Raw genomic sequence first — 5765 nt, 5'->3', positions numbered from 1 at the left:
GGCTCCATGCTGGCAGTGTGGAACTGGCTTGGGATTCTCTCTTTCCCTCTCTCTCTGCCCCTCCCCAACTCACGCTTTCTCTGTCTCTCTAAATAAATTTAAAAAAATAATAATGAAAATGGAATACTTTGAGTCCACATGAAATGAAAATCCTTTAGACTCTGTGGGTTTTTGTGGCATATTTTATTGCTATGTTCCTATCAAATAATATATTTCTTCAGATTTAATGTTTTACTTTGAGGATGGCTTACATTTATGCATTTGAATACATTTGTTTTATTCCAAATCTCTTTGAAGACTGTATACAAAAATAAAACTTGTAAATTCTCCTTCAGTTAGAGAATTTAATTTATGGTGAAGATTAATGAACCTTCTAACTATCTAAATGTGTTCCAGCCACTTCTTGCTCGACTTTCATATGTATTTGTCTCTCATGGTCACTTGGATTATGCATTCTGACCGATGTAAATTTTATGGGAAATAATGGGTTAAATCACAGCCAGTACATCAGTCCCATTTGGAAATCCACTGACCTGAAGTGTAGATCTTGATGTATTACACATACATTGAAAATAACGGGTGGTATTTAAGTTTCTCACCATCTTAAGAACAATCCAAAGCGCGTTGGTATTTCCTGTAGCAGAGCAGGCATTATTATTCCCTTCTCACAGATGCCTCTTCCTGGTAGTCTAGATGCTGGTCTGACTGATTCTCACACTCGTACAAGAGAACTTCAAAGGGAAATGAATCAGATTTCACAGTTTTGTTTTGTTTTGTTTTGTTTTGTCTTGTTTCTGGTAAGTATGCCGGTATTTACTAGCTTTGTGACTTAGAGTAAACTCACAGTCCTTGAGGACATCAGCTTTCACATCTTTAAAACAGAGGGATTAAAAGATGATTGCTAAGGTCTCTTTCAATTTAAAAATTTTACATACTAATTTAAGTGTGAATCTTATTCTATATGGTAAAATCAAATATGCTATCATGGTTACAAGTGTTTTACTGAAAATGTTGGGTAAAAAAAAATCAAACTCAATCCCATGAAACTCTGGATTCTTTTAGCACTTTACAAACAGTTTTTTCATTCACGGCTCTGTTTTTTTGTTGCCATTTAATAAATTATCTTCTCATAATACATATAATATATTGAGTCAGATAATTTCAAATTAGAAGCTTATTTAGTATAAGCATCACTAAATTTTAAAATTAAGTTTCATTTTTTTTTACTGCTTTTATCCCATATTTTATTAACAAAAAAATTCAAAGATATAAGAAGCTTGACTTGAACACAATCTAGATGTTAAAATATACATTTTGGGCACTTGGGTGGCTCAGTCGGTTATGGGTCCGACTTTGGCTCAAGTCATGATCTCACAGTTTGTGGTTCAAGCCCCACATCAGGCTGTGTGCTGACAGCTCAGAGCCTGTGTCTCAATCTGTGTGGATTCTGTGTCTCCATCTCTTTCTGTCCCTCCCCCGCTCATGCTGTGTGAGTGTGTGTGTGTGTGTGTGTGTGTGTGTCTCAAAAATAAATCAACATTTAAAAAATCTTTTAAAAAATAAAATAAGCGTTTTGCTCACTTTGCTTTGTCACATATCTATCCAACCATCCATTTCTCTGACATTTCATCAATCTGTCTCATTACAGACACATTTTAAAGTAAGTTGCCAATATCAGTACCCTTCACCCCTAAACACTTCAGGATGCGTGTCCTTAACTAGAGTTCAATATTTGTTTATAGCTTTTTCTTTTTTTAGTTTAAATTGCCATACAGTGCGGGGTACCTGGGTGACTCAGTTGGTTGAGTGTCCGACTCTTGGTTTTGGCTCAGATCATGATCTCACAGTCAACCCTGCTCTGTGCAGAACATGGAGCCTGTTTGGGATTCTCTCTCTCCCTCTATCTCTGCCCCTCCCTGCTCATTCTCTTTCTCTTGTGTGTGCTCTCTCTCTCAAATAAATAAACTTTAAATTGCCATACAGTGAATTGCACAAATCTTAAGTGCACCATATGATAACTTTTGTTGTACAGGAATATCTATGTAACCCAAAGATTTGTCAAGATAAGGAATATCATTATCTTCCGAGAAAGTTTTCTTGGGCCCCTTCCTGATCAAACCTTTTGCATATTCCCCAAAGACACCTACTGTTTTGGTTATTTTTCCCACCAGAGATTAGTTTTACCTATTATAGAACTTCATATAAATTGAACAATAAAATATGTACACTTCTGTATAAGGTATCTTCTACTCAGGTACCTCAAAAATTTTCAGGCACATCAACATTGTATGTATTAGTAATTTGTTCATTTCTATTGCTTAATAGTAATCCATTGACTGAGTATACCATAGCTGATTTTTGTTTTGTTTATTTCTCATTAAACTTTTGTTTTAATGGATCTCAAAATTCTTTGACAGATATTTGGTCAAGTTGTGTCTGTAAAAAGTACTGACTTTTGCCACACACACACAAGTTGTCCCCAAAATATTTCCCTTTCCTTCTGAAGGTTTTACAATGCATTGTTATCATTAACCAGTCTTTTACTATTAAACTTAAATGGCCAATTGACACAAACAGTTCTGAGACCATTCTTCCATCACTGATTAAGACTGGGGTGGCAGGTACTGGTGATATATTCATTTAGCCTTCTGAGCTTCTGGGCAGACTTGGTGACCTTGCCACTTCCAGCTGCCTTCTTGCCCACTGCTTTGATGATACCCACAGCAACTGTCTGTCTCATGTTACAAAGAGCAAAATGGCCCAGAGGAGGATAGTCAGAGTAGCTCTCAACACACATAGGAACCATATCAACGATGGCAACATCACCAGATTTTAAGAGCTTGGGACCATCTTCCAGCTTTTTTTCCAGAATGACAATCTTCTCCTTCCGCTCAGCGAACCTGCAGGCAATGTGAGCTGTGTGACCATTCAGCACAGGTGCATATCCGGCACTGATTTGGCCTGGATGGTTCAAGATAATTACCCTAGCTGTGAAGCCAACTGCTTTCATTGGTGGGCCATTTTTGCTGTCACCAGCCACATTGCCACAATGAACATCTTTGACAGACACGTTCTTGACATTGAAGCCCACGTTGTCCCCAGGAAGAGCCTCACTCAAAGCTTCATAGTGCATTTCAACAGACTTTACTTCAGTTGTAACACTGACTGGAGCAAAGGTGACCACCACACCAGGTTCAGGAATACCAGTCTCCATTAGGGCCACAGGGACAGTACTAATACCACCACTTTTGGAGACATCGTAGAGGGGCAAGGACTTGTCACTAGGGCAAGCTGGTGAACAAGTTGGTGGCTGTCCATTCTTGGAGAGACCTGCTTCAAATTCACCAACACCAGCATCAACAATCATGACAGCACAGTCAGCCTGAGATGTGCCTGTAATCACATTTTTGATAAAGTCTCCGTGTCTTGGGGCATCAATGATGGTCACATGATACTTGCTGGTCTTGAATTTCGACAGGGAGATATCAATGGCAATACCACATTCACATTCAGCTTTCAGTTTGTCCAGACCCAGGCATACTTGCAAGAGCCCTTTCCCATCTCAGCAGCCTCCTTCTCAAATTTTTCAATAGTTCTTTGTCAATCCCACCACATTTGTAGATCAGATGACCAGTAATGGTAGACATGCCTGAATCTACATGTCCAATGACAATGATGATCATATGAAAGTCTTCCTTTCCCATTTTGGTTTAGGTTTAGGGATGGTTTTCATGATACCTGTGTTCTGGTGGCAAACCCATTGGGAAAAAGCTGAGTACATGATAATTTATCTATTTTTTTCATGGACACTTGGGCTGCTTCCAGTTTTTAATCTAACATAAATAAAGATGCTATGAACATTTGTTTTAGGTCTTTATACGAGCATATATTTTAATTTCTATTTGGTGACTACCTACGAGCAGAATTGCAGAGTTATAGGGTAAGGTAAACATCTAGTTTTATGAGAATCTACCAAAAGTTTTTCTAAGATTTTTGTACCATTTTACACTCCAGCTACCAGGGTTTGAAAATTCTAGTTGGTTAATATACTCACAAACATTTTATGTTGTGTCTTTTTAAATTTCAAACATTTTGGTAGGTATGGAGTGGCATCTTATTGTGATCTTAATTTTTATTTCTCTGATGACTAATGACGTAGGTTACCTCTTCAGAAATATATATGGACCTTTGCCAGATACATAATTCGTGAATATTTTTCTCCTGGGATTTTGCTTACCTATTCAATTTCTTAATTGTGTCTTTTGATGAACAAAGGTTTTTTAAAATTCTGATAAAGAGTAATTTACTCAGTAGTATAAAAATAAAATAATTTTTCTTTTATGGTTATTGATTATTGTGGTCTTAAAATAAAACTTCTGTCTTCCAACTCCTAAAAACCTGTTTTCTTCTAAAAACACTGTTACATGTTTACCTTTTATGTTTATGTGTTCAATTCTTCCAGCATCATTCCAGCATCTTTTCCCCATTGCATTGTTTTAGTGCCTTTGTAGACAACTGAGCAATCTGACAAGGTGGGCCTATTTCCGAGCCTTATTGTTTCACTGATTTACACCAGAATTATTCTGTCTTGGTTACTGCATATGTATGGTAGATCTTGAAGCAAGATAGTGTAAATACTTATTTTCTTCTTTTTGAAGATCGTTTTGTCTATTCTAGTTCCTTTGAATTTCCATGTACATTTTAGAAGCAGATTATCAATTTCCACTAAAAAAGCCTGATGGATTATGACTGGCATTGTTTTAAATCTATAGATTAATTTGAGGAAAATTGATATCTTAACAATATTGAGTCTTCCTATTTATGGATATAGTATCTTTCTTTGTTTCAGAATTTTTCAGAAGAATGAGTGGTCACTACATCTATTTTTAGAAATGAATGAGTAATGAAATGAAAGGCATAGCAGAAAGCAGAGCAGGGGAAAAACAGGTAGAGAGGGAAAGTTGGAAAATGTGGGTGTGGCTTATACTATGTATGCAGAGCATACACAATTCTTATGAAACAAAAGATCAAAGATCTTGAGAAAGCTCTGTAATCAGAATATTTTAGACCCAGTGTAGAGCCAAAGCTGCAAAGCAGTAAATATTTTATTATGTAAATTATTATTATCTAAATAGCCACATCACATGTATGTGGTTAACATGTAAGGTAAAGGAATGATGAGTGAAAAAACAAATTCTAATCTTATCCTAAAAATTAAAAACAACAACAACAACAAATGCTAAGATTGTGCTTAGAATTAGGTTTCTGTTTGGAAGTTAATATAATTATCTCATACCCACAGCTCTTATGGCAAACCAGATCTATTGCTGGCTGACTAATGAGGAACAATGATGATCAGTTAAGATACTGAACCGGGTTCTCTTCCTGATGTTTTTGTTTCATATACTAAGTCATGAGGATAGTAGTGTTATTGATACCATATAGCAGTGGAAGTTTTTATGATCTCTGTAAACCTGGTAATGGAAGTTTATTAAGATTACTTATTATAAAGAAAATCAACATTTTTGAAGTGGAAAAATGACTTCATAGTGGTTTCCAATTACCTACAAGATAGTCTTTGATTAATGAAGTTAAATGAATTAAAGAAGCAACAACTGACCTATCAGTAATATTCATTGTTCTCAGAGTTTCCCCTCTCTCTCTCTCTCTCTCTCTCTGTCTCTCTGTCTCTCTGTCTCATACACACACACACACACACACACACACACACACTTTTTAAAAAATCAATTTAACAAAACAGAAAT

At 36.1% G+C, this 5765-nt stretch overlaps 1 pseudogene; it reads right to left on the bottom strand.

Annotated features, from left to right (window-relative positions):
- Nucleotides 1-2443: 2443 nt before the first annotated feature.
- On the bottom strand, nucleotides 2444-3735 carry LOC125934628 (elongation factor 1-alpha 1-like; annotated as a pseudogene).
- Nucleotides 3736-5765: the final 2030 nt, after the last annotated feature.

Source organism: Panthera uncia (assembly GCF_023721935.1).
Source record: "Panthera uncia isolate 11264 chromosome A1 unlocalized genomic scaffold, Puncia_PCG_1.0 HiC_scaffold_17, whole genome shotgun sequence".
Lineage (NCBI taxonomy): Eukaryota > Metazoa > Chordata > Mammalia > Carnivora > Felidae > Panthera > Panthera uncia.
The sequence above is the reverse complement of the archived record's forward strand: the minus strand, read 5'-3'. Positions and strand labels throughout refer to the sequence as shown.